This window comes from Bolinopsis microptera, chromosome 3, assembly GCF_026151205.1.
Source record: "Bolinopsis microptera isolate Bmic1 chromosome 3, MBARI_Bmic_1.0, whole genome shotgun sequence".
Taxonomy (NCBI): Eukaryota; Metazoa; Ctenophora; class Tentaculata; order Lobata; family Bolinopsidae; genus Bolinopsis; species Bolinopsis microptera.
Genome location: NC_087074.1, coordinates 2,260,299 through 2,276,100, shown reverse-complemented (window position 1 = coordinate 2,276,100; position 15,802 = coordinate 2,260,299).

The following is a 15,802-nucleotide window of genomic DNA, read 5'->3' as shown; positions in this document are numbered from 1 at the left end:
ATATAGCAGAGAGTTCAGGGAGATGTAGCTACAAGTCTCTACAGGGAGCTGTCAGATACAGCAGAGAGTTCAGGGAGATGTAGCTACAAGTCTCTACAGGGAGCTGTCAGATATAGCAGAGAGTTCAGGGAGATGTAGCTACAAGTCTCTACAGGGAGCTGTCAGATATAGCAGAGAGTTCAGGGAGATGTAGCTACAAGTCTCTACAGGGAGCTGTCAGATATAGCAGAGAGTTCAGGGAGATGTAGCTACAAGTCTCTACAGGGAGCTGTCAGATATAGCAGAGAGTTCAGGGAGATGTAGCTACAAGTCTCTACAGGGAGCTGTCAGATATAGCAGAGAGTTCAGGGAGATGTAGCTACAAGTTTCTACAGGGAGCTGTCAGATATAGCAGAGAGTTCAGGGAGATGTAGCTACAAGTCTCTACAGGGAGCTGTCAGATATAGCAGAGAGTTCAGGGAGATGTAGCTACAAGTCTCTACAGGGAGCTGTCAGATATAGCAGAGAGTTCAGGGAGATGTAGCTACAAGTCTCTACAGGGAGCTGTCAGATATAGCAGAGAGTTCAGGGAGATGTAGCTACAAGTCTCTACAGGGAGCTGTCAGATATAGCAGAGAGTTCAGGGAGATGTAGCTACAAGTCTCTACAGGGAGCTGTCAGATATAGCAGAGAGTTCAGGGAGATGTAGCTACAAGTCTCTACAGGGAGCTGTCAGATACAGCAGAGAGTTCAGGGAGATGTAGCTACAAGTCTCTACAGGGAGCTGTCAGATATAGCAGAGAGTTCAGGGAGATGTAGCTACAAGTCTCTACAGGGAGCTGTCAGATATAGCAGAGAGTTCAGGGAGATGTAGCTACAAGTCTCTACAGGGAGCTGTCAGATATAGCAGAGAGTTCAGGGAGATGTAGCTACAAGTCTCTACAGGGAGCTGTCAGATATAGCAGAGAGTTCAGGGAGATGTAGCTACAAGTCTCTACAGGGAGCTGTCAGATATAGCAGAGAGTTCAGGGAGATGTAGCTACAAGTCTCTACAGGGAGCTGTCAGATATAGCAGAGAGTTCAGGGAGATGTAGCTACAAGTCTCTACAGGGAGCTGTCAGATATAGCAGAGAGTTCAGGGAGATGTAGCTACAAGTCTCTACAGGGAGCTGTCAGATATAGCAGAGAGTTCAGGGAGATGTAGCTACAAGTCTCTACAGGGAGCTGTCAGATATAGCAGAGAGTTCAGGGAGATGTAGCTACAAGTCTCTACAGGTAGCTGTCAGATATAGCAGAGAGTTCAGGGAGATGTAGCTACAAGTCTCTACAGGGAGCTGTCAGATATAGCAGAGAGTTCAGGGAGATGTAGCTACAAGTCTCTACAGGGAGCTGTCAGATACAGCAGAGAGTTCAGGGAGATGTAGCTACAAGTCTCTACAGGGAGCTGTCAGATATAGCAGAGAGTTCAGGGAGATGTAGCTACAAGTCTCTACAGGGAGCTGTCAGATACAGCAGAGAGTTCAGGGAGATGTAGCTACAAGTCTCTACAGGGAGCTGTCAGATACAGCAGAGAGTTCAGGGAGATGTAGCTACAAGTCTCTACAGGGAGCTGTCAGATACAGCAGAGAGTTCAGGGAGATGTAGCTACAAGTCTCTACATGGAGCTGTCAGATATAGCAGAGAGTTCAGGGAGATGTAGCTACAAGTCTCTACAGGGAGCTGTCAGATATAGCAGAGAGTTCAGGGAGATGTAGCTACAAGTCTCTACAGGGAGCTGTCAGATATAGCAGAGAGTTCAGGGAGATGTAGCTACAAGTCTCTACAGGGATCTGTCGATATAGCAGAGAGTTCAGGGAGATGTAGCTACAAGTCTCTACAGGGAGCTGTCAGATATAGCAGAGAGTTCAGGGAGATGTAGCTACAAGTCTCTACAGGGATCTGTCGATATAGCAGAGAGTTCAGGGAGATGTAGCTACAAGTCTCTACAGGGAGCTGTCAGATACAGCAGAGAGTTCAGGGAGATGTAGCTACAAGTCTCTACAGGGAGCTGTCAGATATAGCAGAGAGTTCAGGGAGATGTAGCTACAAGTCTCTACAGGGATCTGTCGATATAGCAGAGAGTTCAGGGAGATGTAGCTACAAGTCTCTACAGGGAGCTGTCAGATACAGCAGAGAGTTCAGGGAGATGTAGCTACAAGTCTCTACAGTGAGCTGTCAGATATAGCAGCGAGTTCAGGGAGATGTAGCTACAAGTCTCTACAGGGAGCTGTCAGATATAGCAGAGAGTTCAGGGAGATGTAGCTACAAGTCTCTACAGGGAGCTGTCAGATATAGCAGAGAGTTCAGGGAGATGTAGCTACAAGTCTCTACAGGGAGCTGTCAGATATAGCAGAGAGTTCAGGGAGATGTAGCTACAAGTCTCTACAGGGAGCTGTCAGATATAGCAGAGAGTTCAGGGAGATGTAGCTACAAGTCTCTACAGGGAGCTGTCAGATATAGCAGAGAGTTCAGGGAGATGTAGCTACAAGTCTCTACAGTTAGCTGTCAGATATAGCAGAGAGTTCAGGGAGATGTAGCTTCAAGTCTCTACAGGGAGCTGTCAGATATAGCAGAGAGTTCAGGGAGATGTAGCTACAAGTCTCTACAGGGAGCTGTCAGATATAGCAGAGAGTTCAGGGAGATGTAGCTACAAGTCTCTACAGGGAGCTGTCAGATATAGCAGAGAGTTCAGGGAGATGTAGCTACAAGTCTCTACAGGGAGCTGTCAGATATAGCAGAGAGTTCAGGGAGATGTAGCTACAAGTCTCTACAGGGAGCTGTCAGATATAGCAGAGAGTTCAGGGAGATGTAGCTACAAGTCTCTACAGGGAGCTGTCAGATATAGCAGAGAGTTCAGGGAGATGTAGCTACAAGTCTCTACAGGGAGCTGTCAGATACAGCAGAGAGTTCAGGGAGATGTAGCTACAAGTCTCTACAGGGAGCTGTCAGATATAGCAGAGAGTTCAGGGAGATGTAGCTACAAGTCTCTACAGGGAGCTGTCAGATATAGCAGAGAGTTCAGGGAGATGTAGCTACAAGTCTCTACAGGGAGCTGTCAGATATAGCAGAGAGTTCAGGGAGATGTAGCTACAAGTCTCTACAGGGAGCTGTCAGATATAGCAGAGAGTTCAGGGAGATGTAGCTACAAGTCTCTACAGGGAGCTGTCAGATATAGCAGAGAGTTCAGGGAGATGTAGCTACAAGTCTCTACAGGGAGCTGTCAGATATAGCAGAGAGTTCAGGGAGATGTAGCTACAAGTCTCTACAGGGAGCTGTCAGATATAGCAGAGAGTTCAGGGAGATGTAGCTACAAGTCTCTACAGGGAGCTGTCAGATATAGCAGAGAGTTCAGGGAGATGTAGCTACAAGTCTCTACAGGGAGCTGTCAGATATAGCAGAGAGTTCAGGGAGATGTAGCTACAAGTCTCTACAGGGAGCTGTCAGATATAGCAGAGTTCAGGGAGATGTAGCTACAAGTCTCTACAGGGAGCTGTCAGATATAGCAGAGAGTTCAGGGAGATGTAGCTACAAGTCTCTACATGGAGCTGTCGATATTCAGCTGTAAACTGACTGAGTCGTCAGAGAGAGCGGTAATTTGCTCATCTTCACTGACTCAGTCGTGCCTTCAGATTTATAGGAAGGATATTTCCTGATTGAAGGGCTTGTTTGTGGAGTTCAGTGTGTAATAAATGGGTATGTGTATTGAAGCCGAAATTTATTTGTAATTGATTCAGTTTTCTCTAAAACACACAATGTCAAAACTTCAATGTAGTATTGCCAATATCTCTTGTCATAAGCTAAATTATGAAGATAGTAGATATAAAAAATATTATTGATAAATAGATTTTTAAAACATAAATCATGCACAATCAGCGAGAATATATTGCCTTTGGGTCTTCCTCTTCTCCCTGTGTATTACAGTGAATACGATGGTTCATCACCAGGACACCGCAAAACATTTCTTAACATTTTGCATCGACTAAATAATCTTTCTAGTCAAACAGAAATGACTGTTTCGCTTATCTTTTTCTAATATTCTGTTCCTAGAATCTTAACAGCACGATCACTTAGCGAAATGCAGAATGACTATGAATGAAACGGTTCCTTTTCTCAGCAAAGCCAAAACGGACATCCAATGCAATTTGGTTTTTACGTTTGGCGCTCGTATTGGATATGATCCAACGGTTTAAATACTTTGTCTTAGCTATGAAAATTAAGATGAACTACTGTACGTCTTAACATAGATTGCATCATTTTAATCATTGTAATCACACCAAAAATAAACGGTTTTTGAACTGACCACACAGGTCTTATCATTGTAATCACACCAAAAATAAACGGTTTTTGAACTGACCACATCGGGTCTTATCCGCACCCCAATCTAAAAATTAGTTAACTTCACTGATTCTTGCATCGTATCATTACAGGTGGGCTTACAAAATAAATTCACTTGCAGTAGACGTTATTACGTGTATCAAATTGCAGATTTTAACATTTCTTGTCACGGACAATCATAATTATGCATGATTTAGTATATTTACGTGTATCGCATGAATGACTGTACATAGTGCACTGTTTCGTTTTAGCTTTGCTTGCTGTTTTTATGACAGTGTTAATCTTTTGATCTTTGGTTGATCCTCTTTGCTATAACTTTCATAAATCTTCACATTTTCAACTTTGTACAGCGAAACTTTTATATACCTGTCTCTTTATACCGTTGGTACCTCGATATGTACCTACAATATAGTGTCATATTTGCTTCAAAGCTTACGTCATACAATTAAAAGTTTTGATATTGAGGATAATATCGAAATAATGCTTTATCTTCGTAAAATTATCTTCCCACATTATGTCTTTCCAACTAACTAGATTGTATTAAAATGTTATATGGATTGCTTTATATGTAACGGAATATGATTATAACAGATGGAACTACGCGTCCTTGAAAGCTCCCACTTATGCCTAATTCTGAGCTTGGCTCACGTCGTATGCTTAACATCAGTAACTTGGACCTCATCTCCGTTACCCACCTCAACCTACACTGCTACTGGATACAATACAACAGTTTCAACATCACCAGTATTTCCAGAACTTAAGTCAGACTCAGGACAATTAGCACGTGCAGATGCTGGACTGGCAACGCGCGCATTGCCATACCCTGACTGTTCAGATAAAACAACCTTCAGGAACTACTTCAAAACCTCGCAGTATAAACTGTTAGATAACAATATCGCCTGGGACTGGACAACAAGAAAGAGTTGTAATCTGACTCAGATCCTCCTGCCCCCTGAACCAGAAACATGTGGGGACTGCGACTTCGAGCTAACAGGAGGTGTCTGGTACAGGTTCCCTATAGGGTCCCTGGGGCAGATAGTGGCGTACCCTGATGGGAACAGCTGTCCTAAAGCTGGGCATTGTAACGGGTACGGTCAGATAACTCTCGTTCCCAGCATGGTCCCACCTGCCCATCCTTCTGCTAAATACTTTGGGGTTCTCATTTCTAATAACCCAAGTGTTGGCAAGGAAACGTGTTTTGTTGGGGACCTTGAGGATCCCCCACAAATGGTGCAAGCTTTTCAGTGTCCCGACTTCACGCTGTATCAGTTCCCCAAAGAATCGTGGGACTCATTAGATCCGAACAAATACTGCAGAATCTCGTTGAACGAGACTGTAGTTCCTATACCTAGTAGTATTTGCTTAGGGGACGAGTTATCTGTTGTTCAGGGCAACAGAAAGTACTATTCCAGCTTGGAGCACGAGATTCTGTCCTGCAGCAGCACTCGCTCTCCTTCACCACCCAAACCAGTCAATTGGACTGACCAGGATAACCAGAACATCACCTCCCTGGCTACACGGGACACTGCAAACAGTAGTTTATTCACTGCAGTCTACAGTCTGAACTCCTCCGCTTCGTACACTCAGGTTACCTGTCAGGTGGAGGACAAATCCCACACTTTCTACCAGGTCTCTCTTAAGGCTAGTAACGTCACCGGGGTGGCAGGTAAAGAAGTGTCTGCTATCTGCAAAGTCACATTTGATACGTTTTCTCCTGAAAACGAAGACAATTTGTATCTTATCGAAGTGCTGAGTGGTTCGGAAATGTACTACACGTCTGAGAACATCACCACAAAAGGCGACAAGATGGTGATCGATAAAGAAGGTTCCGGAACTTACAGAGTAACCTTGATCATCTCAAACACGACACTATCAATTAATGTTCGGAGCGAGACAGAAAACTGGAAGTGTGGAGTTAGGGACCCTATCATTAAGATCTATAAAACAGTTCCCTTCACCATGACCATCAATAGGGGCTGTGCTCCAGGAACAGGGTTCATAACTTCTGACTCAGTGGACTGCAAGCAATGTCCAGAGAACACCTTCTCAAACCAGAACATCTGTGAAGATTGTCCAGAAGGAGAGATCTCTGACCCGTGTGAAAAGGTGCGGGACTGGGGGGAGGCGGTGTACTACGTGTTTGCAGGGGTGGGGGCTGCTCTTATCATACTCATAGTTCCCATCATAGGAGCAATCTTCTGCAACAGACGGAGAAGTGCGAAGAGGAGAGGAGATGTTGTCATCTCTAATCCTGCCAGTATGAACAATATCTCCAAGACATCTGTGTGACGGAGTGTTGCACTTACACAAACTCTCGTTAGAGATGCTCAGACTGCAGTCGACTCAAGGAATTAGGGGAAGAAGAACTCGAGTAAGACGACAAATAACAGTGGTCGTGGGACGAGCTGGAATGACAAAAGCTGATTTGTGGTGGAGCCAATATCGCATGAGCGTGCCTTTATAATTTGAATCATAATGCATCACATACTTATGAAGTGAGCGAGAAATTAATGGGGAATTCAGATGGGAGCAGGACTCTAGAGCAGAACTCATACCACCTATAAAATCCAGCATTCTCTAGTTGAGCAAACGAAAATGTTTACTCCTCTGTTTTATATGTGTCCTTGTAGTGTTGGTATAGTGACGTCTAGTGAACAGAAATATTCCCATTGTAGTCATGGAAACAGTGCAGAAATATTTCAACACATAAACGTTTAATTGAACTCAATTTATATAAGCTTATATTATTGGTTATTTTTGTTTTGATGAATTCTTGCATTGGGATTGTCCCAAAAAAAGGCCACCAAACAAATTTGATAAAAATCCGCCAAATCTTTTACTTTTTGAATAACCTCCCACGACATAGGGTTAAAATGTTCCCCTGGCGAGATATTGTCGAAAAACTGTCTCGATCACGTGATATGACAAGGTTTACAAGGTTTACAAGGTTTACAAGGTTTACAAGGTTTACAAGGTTTACAAGGTTTACAAGGTTTACAAGGTTTACAAGGTTTACAAGGTTTACAAGGTTTACAAGGTTTACAAGGTTTACAAGGTTTACAAGGTTTACAAGGTTTACAAAGTTTACAAGGTTTACAAGGTTTACAAGGTTTACAAGGTTTACAAGGTTTACAAGGTTTACAAGGTTTACAAGGTTTACAAGGTTTACAAGGTTTACAAGGTTTACAACTACAAGGTTTACAACTACAAGGTTTACAAGGTTTACAAGGTTTACAAGGTTTACAAAGTTTACAAGGTTTACAAGGTTTACAAGGTTTACAAGGTTTACAAGGTTTACAAGGTTTACAAGGTTTACAAGGTTTACAAGGTTTACAAGGTTTACAAGGTTCACAAGGTTCACAAGGTTCACAAGGTTTACAAGGTTTACAAGGTTTACAAAAAATAGATCTAGATATTACAATGAAATAATGTCAGATCAGCGTTGCTAAAAAGTCATAGTCCGAAATCCAAGTAGAAAATCCGTTACCATTAAAGTGTTTAAACCAGAATAAAGTCATGATGTCGCTCTAAAGGCGAGTGCACATCGTTCAAGCTAATATAGCTAACAAAGAGAAAGAAAAGCAAGCGAACCCTTACAGAAAAACAAAGTGAAGTGTGAAGAATGAAGATGCTTGAGATATGTCCGTGTGTGTGGTAAAGGAGGCAACGATTGTGTTGGAGTGAAGTGCAAATGTAGAGTGCAAACGAAGGGGATGCGGATTGCGGAGGAAAGGTGATGTCTCGTACTGTGACACTAATGTTTGTGTTTCTTCTTGATATGAAATCGTGTTCTGCATAGCTGAGCGACGAACTTGCTGAATTCCACTATGTGCTTCGGTAGAAAGAGGCTCTTCATTTCATGAAATAGCAAAGATTTTGTGCGAGCGTGCTAAATCACTCTACAGTCGATCTTCGAGATTGTTCTAAAAGGGTCCCCGACAGTTGAAACCAACTTTAATCGATGTATTTTCGGACGCTGATTCCGAATCACCCCCATGACATAGGGTTAAAATGCTCGCCTGACGAGATATTGGCGAAAAACTGTCTTGATCACGTGATATGACCGTATAAGGAAGTTGGTCTCATTTCTCGTTAGTGTTAGGGTTTCAGCATATTATGATTTTGTTGGCTCTTTCTAAATCGCTCGCCCAAACCGTAATAACAATTTCAACTTTTGCGCGTCTCCTAAATGCGCGTTAGTTATCTGTGATAATTTAGCACCGGCGAACCACATGTTCTGCCTACTAGCAAAGTTCACTCAAAACGTTCCGCGCCCGCGGATAAGTCAATATTTGTGGTTTTCAGAGACCAGATATTGCCATATCTGGATCATTAGAAAGGCCACCTGATAAGTCTATACAGACATCAAAACTCTTTTTATCAGTAGTCAGAGTGGTTCGTTGTCATTTTAGTAATAGCACTTCCTTATTGCTAATATATAATTGGGAAAGCAAAATAATAGACTTCAAATATGCTTTCCACATTGGAAAATACAATTCACTTTATATCTCCAATATTATTGGAAAATACAGTACACTTATCTCTAGTATTATTGGAAAATACAGTACACTTATCCCCAGTATTAATGGAAAATACAGTACACTTATCTCCAGTATTATTGGGAAATACAGTACACTTATCTCCAGTATTATTGGAAAATACAGTACACTTATCTCCAGTATTATTGGAAATACAGTACACTTATCTCCAGTATTATTGGAAAATACAGTACACTTATCTCTAGTATTATTGGAAAATACAGTACATTTATCTCCAGTATTATTGGAAAATACAGTACATTTATCTCCAGTATTATTGGAAAATACAGTACACTTATCCCCAGTATTATTGGAAAATACAGTACACTTATCTCTAGTATTATTGGAAAATACAGTACACTTATCCCCAGTATTATTGGAAAATACAGTACACTTATCTCTAGTATTATTGGAAAATACAGTACACTATCTTGATATTGTTGGGGCAGGAAAAGTTAATTTTGTCACATTTTTAGTGACTTTGACAAATTTAACCTAAAATTGTTAAACTTGAGCTCTGATGTTCTAGACAATATTCTACCAATCGTTTCTGAAAGAATGCTGAATTCTAATAGAGTTATAGATCTTCAAAATAGGGCAAAACATGTTTACTTTGTCACATCAGTTATTATTAGACTTAGGTAATCGTCATCAGATTAACAGATCTTGTTCGTAGTTTGTATCGATTAATATAGGCAATAAAGCATCATATGTCAATTTTAACACACTATCTTGATATTGTTGGGGCAGGGAAAGTTAATTTTGTTAAATTTTCAGTGTCTTTGACAAATTAATCTAAAATTGTTAAACTTGAGCTCTGATGTTCTAGACAATATTCTACCAATCGTTTCTGAAAGAATGCTGAATTCTAATAGAGTTATAGATCTTCAAAATAGGGGCAAGACATGTTTACTTTGTCACATCAGTTATTATTAGATTTAGGTAATCGTCATCAGATTAACAGATCTTTTTCGTAGTTTGGATTGATTTATATAGGCAATAAAGCAGCCTATGCTAATTTTTACACACTATCTTGAAATTGTTGGGGCAGGAAAAGTTAATTTTGTCACATTTTTAGTGACTTTGACAAATTTAACCTAAAATTGTTAAACTTGAGCTCTGATGTTCTGGACAATATTCTACCGATTTTTTTCTAGAAGAATGTTGAATTCTAATAGAGTCATAGAATATATAGATCTTCAAAATAGGGGCAAGACATGTTTACTTTGTCACATCGCATCAGTTATTATAAGAGTTATTATAAGAGACTATTTCATTCTATAATCATTGTTTTTAACCTATTTACGATTTTGTATCATTTTTTGTGACAATGTAAACATCAATTGATCTTAACTTGCATCAACTACATTGTCATCATATGATAAAGTTTTCCCGCCTTTCAAACCAAAATCAGATATAAATAATTCGCCCAAAATTTAAAATTCCATATATTGTGACAGAATTAACCTCATTTCCCAATAACCAAGTGCCTGTATTAGCTAACTATTCGAAACAAAATATTTTAGGGCTATGATTGGTAGATCAACCATCAAATAATGAGTTAAAAGGTTTTTGAGGACACCTCACAGTAGAATAGAGGTATGGTATTCTGAGTGTGACAAAGTTACCCAAATATTGCCTTGTAACCGTTCGATGTAAATGAGCTTTTGTCATCATTAAAGTCTTATATGAGAGCGAATAAGTTACATATAAACATGTCCAAGTGCTGCTACATACACTTCAAACCCACCATGGCAGGTTCTAAGTTAGAGACTTTATCACACCCTGAAGTTGTATTAACTATAGACAACTTTCCAATCAAAAAGGTTTCATCCGCAAAATTTCTGGGTGTTATAATTGACGAGAACCTATCATAGGAAGATCACATTAAAGCTCTTAAGCGAACTCTAAATCATTCCACATCCACTTTATGTAGACTTCGCTGCTCCCTTCCAGAATTTCTACACCAACAATTATATTATACCCTGTTCGAATCACATCTTTCCTACTGTATATCTGTATTCTGTATGGGGTGGGGCAGCGAAACAACGTATAAGCTCATTATTTACTGCTCAGAAGTACTGTCTCAGAGTGCTAATAAAACAAATATTTTAATAAAACAAATATTTATTTTTACGGCACAATCAAACAATATCAATAATAAATAAATCAGGGGAGGTTTGAAGAGGTTTCAAGTCCCGAAGGCCATTAGGCCACTGCTTATCTTTAGGATTTGAGAGTGACCTGTGCTTAAAACCCCCTCAACCATCCACTACGTCAATATACTTATTATACAAATATAGAAAAATATAATTATTTAAGCTTAAATTGCTTATTGGTCTAGTTTGGTGACATAGGAGAGCCCAGTTGAGTTTTAGTTTAGGTTTATGTTTTAAATCATAGTTTGAAAGGTTAGCCATGTTTCATGGCAGAGAGAGATATCATGTGTGCAGAGCCGTACCGGATGTAGAATTTGAGATATAATATAGATTAGTTACCATATATTAGGGTCACCTCGATTTTGGAGGGATAGCAAGTGCTTTTTAAGGTTAGATTTAATAATACCTGACGAGGCTGATAAGTCTGAATTTTTGGAAGAACCCGGGATTACTATTTGGTGACAGGCTGGCATACCTTGATAAGTTTAAGACTTGTGCACGTACTAGGCCTATAGGACACCAGAAACTTGACCAAAAAGTTTTCATAAAAGAGCACACCAAACCGATATTTAAGCATAATAATATTCTAGCTATACAAAATCTCTATACATACCACAGTTACCTCGAGCTCTACAAGATAATGAAATTCCGTGCTCCAATATCCTTACATGAGGGTTACACATGTTTCTCGAGGAAACCCTGCCTTCTAATCTGTCAGGCAGACCCACCTGACAATCACAACACTAGATCAACCAACATTTTTAACATTTAACCCCAAAATTCAGAATGACTGACTTTACTACTAATGTAATGTGCTTGCGAGGTAAGCTAAAACGTGCGCTATTAACGAATCAACATAATCACGCCCTGCTTGATTGGACTGTCAAAGATTTTGACTGCGCAAATCTTATTTCCCAAACATTATAACTGGCTGGTCACACACATCTCAATTAAAATTACCCTAGGCTACTGTTTTCCAAGTCTTGTCCTGTGAGTAAAGTATGTGTGAGGTGTGAGAAAGTTTTAATAAAATTATTGTATATTTACTTTTGAATTTTTTAAATCTAATTTGAGAATGAAGTTTAAAGAAATCTTAATTAGCACTGTATAGTTTAAGATATTTATAGCTTATTATAACCATTGATACAAAGGCCATAATCTTTCGCCAGCAATCCAATATCCAAACTAGCAGTCAAGGACAAAAAGTCATACACCAATTAATGGGCATTATATTTTATGAATTGTTTTACATCTTTTTATTCTGTAAAAATGTGCTAAAATTAAATTTCTTGTTTCATTGAATTTCTTGTTTCATTGATCCGTGCCCTTTAACCAATGTTGTATCATGATTGTTAGATTGACCTAATCTACTATATTTCAGACCAAGGAATGATAGTTAGACAACTGCAGTTAACTAAGTCACACAAAATGTGACATTTGAACCATTATAGTGCCTAACAACAATAGATTTTCTATCTGAGCAGTGCATATGGGAGTATGGGTTACGTGGCTATAATGTTCAGAAGTTCTGAACGTGCTAGGTTAATATATGTCAAAATTAAGCCACTATCGTCGAAAACGCTATCATTTTTGTTTACCAATATCCTCAAACTCAAATGAACGTGTCCATATACATTGTTTGTAGTATATTATTTGTAATTGTAGCGAGTTATCGGATGTTTTATCTTTGAGCGAGGCTATCTTTATAGGAGTAGTCAAGAAGCTTGAGTTTTGGCGCTATGACGTGCTCCAGATTTTAGAAGATCTAAATATAAAATCTTTTAATATAATGGGAATTGAGCAGTGAGATTGGTTTCCTTTCTACATGATAACTCATATTGCTGGTGCAGTGATGTTAGGCGTCTGAGTTTGGGTATTTTAAGGAACACTCTCTTTGGGAGACCACTGTCCAATTATGATTTCAAATGATATTATGTTAAAACAAGCTGCGGGGAAGGTTTTGATAGTCAGCTTAAATAAATTGCGACTACATAAAATCACTGAGACAAGAACAACCATAAATAAGGAATGACAACAAATAATTTGAGTGTTCACTAACATTTACATTATTTACATTGCTGTCAATCGATATTATTACGTAAGCCACCTAATTTTACATACCAGCAAATTCATGGAAAAAACGACACTTCAAACCTCAAAAATATGATTAACAATCGAAGCCAGAAACAGCTGCTTATAATGAAGTTGCACTGCTGAAAGATGTATGAAACAGTGATAGTGAAAAATCGTGATTGATAGAAGCTGGAGTAGAGTTGAATGGTGAAGGTGTTCTTAGTGTACGTATATGTACCTTGTTTTTGATGAAGCTTTAGTGGGACACGAATGGATGGAGACATCCTGATCCGGTAGATTTCCACAAAATGGTCAACCCAACAAAAACTCGGCAGTAAACCTGAAATTGTTAACGAAAGCACAAATTGACCATTGGCGATGAACTTTAAGTTTTAATCACTCGAAATTAACATGCTATACCTTTGATCATGAATCACAGACTTTTAATCAAGTAAATAGTGTAGTCAAATATGAAGAATAGAATAACTGAATAAGGTGTTATTAAGGCTAGACGTTAACTGAGCTTGAAGCAAACTACTGAGGATATAGAACCAGCGCAGCACTCCTGACAGCAAAACCAATTTTGCAATTTATCCAATGCGAAAATACGCATTAACAGTTAAATGAAAAAAGTTTGGGCGAGCGATTTAGTGAGCGCGGATTAGGAATCGGGTTAGGGCTAGGGTTGGGATCAGATCAAAGGGTTGGGGTTTCGAACAGTCATTCAGGGCCGCCACCTATAGAATGGGTTGAAAAAATTAAACTTTAACCCGGATGTAATAATGAATAACCCTAAACGGAAACCCTGGTCCTAAACAATCGAACTTGTGTTTTATTATACTTATAGTCTGTCAAGTGTCACGTGACCAAACAGTTCATTGGCCATAATATAACTCAACTCCTCATAGGAGTGTTTTTACCTAGTCTTGCCTAGCTTATTGGTCTCTGGTCGGTGGCTCGCTTTTCTCATGGAAGTGGAAGTGATCTGATTGCTGATCAAACGAACATATATGCACGAGTGCGCGCGGCCGGCGTACTCAGTACTGTAGTTTTCATCACGATACCTTATATAAGGGGCATTATTAAATGAAACGCATGACGATGAGGGTCACGACGCGACGTGGGTACGGTCACGATTAGATTTCGACCGTTCTGTGTAAATGCTTATACGTTTTTGTTATGTAAGTAAGCTGTGAAATTGTGAAAGTAAGCTAAACCAATATTTTAAAACGTTGATTTCGAATAAAACCTATTACGTACGTAGCATGATCATAAAAAATCATTTCTTGACGAGTTTATATGAGCAAATTATAATCATTTTTGTCAAACGCGCCTACGTGACAGGCTTGTAAAACGATATTTGAGCTGTTTTGTGTTAATGCTTTAGGATTCTTACTGGGCGGCGCTCAGCCATGCATGCAGCAGCCTGTCATTCCGCCAAATCTTTATTCGGGCTGAGTGAATTACTTGTCATACGTTGTATGACCCGCCGCGCACGAGTGCGCGGCTCCCCTGTATCGTAGAAACTCTACAGGGGTCACTATAGTGAAGCGACAGTGGGGTTCACCACTTGCAGACTTGCTCTAACCAGAGCCCTCTCGCTTGCAGTAGCGCGCGACCGCCGTACAAAACAAGCGCGTCACGCAGTACGCGTTCACCTAACCATGTGCTTTCGCGCCGCTGCGGGCGCGCTTGTTTCACATTTCACAAGTCAAGAAAAGCACCTATCCACGAACACCGATGGGAAGGTTCGTGCGCGCGCGCGCAGTGCTGACAACAGTGTCTATGTAGCGCAGATAGTCCTGTCCCTCCAGTAACCACTTTTAAGGTCTTTTTAGCAGGGCGCAGATAGTCTTGTCCCTCCAGTAACCACTTTTCAGGTCTTTTCAGTAGGGCTGACACTTACTGGGCCGCGCTCAGCCTGTCATTCTGCATTCCGCCAAATCTTTATTATGTTAATGAACATAATAGCCTGGGGTCCTCAGGTAAGGCTGACACAAGGGCTATATGCTATAACAATGTCAATAAATTTGGTAAATTTCTAGCTTTCTGCCAGAAATAAATTTTCGGTTTTCTATAGTGTATAGGGGTTAATTAGGTTTAAACTACAATACAGCTGTACTTACACCTACATTCACAAGCATGCAAGCTTTGGTCCAATGAGCTGGAAACGGAGGACAAGGTCTGGTGAAGTCATAGTCACGTGACCTCAGACCCAATCAATTAGGTTCGGGTATGGTCAGCCCCTTGTCACCCGATCTTGAGGTGACGTACGACACCTCGTTTACGCTATCAATGTCTGGAAGGCTACAAATTTGTACATGCCAAATTCAGAAGATTCGTAAAGAGGTGTGCGAGATGACGATATACATACATACATAGATATAGAGGCCGCATAATTATGAGGTCTACATAAGCGATTCAAATATCACGACAGGCCCTATAGCTCAGGTGACGTACGTGGTGTGATGATCGAATACTTTAATCGGAGGCTATGATAAATGCCTCATGTTCATTTTAATTTTGTGGTTTTCACTATTAAACGAATAAAATAAAAGGATTGTGGTATAATAATACAAACAATCAAAATTCACGATCAAATTATATCAATAAACAAATATCTACTACTATGTTACTTATATTTATATGAGACAAAAATTCATTACCCCGCTACTAAAT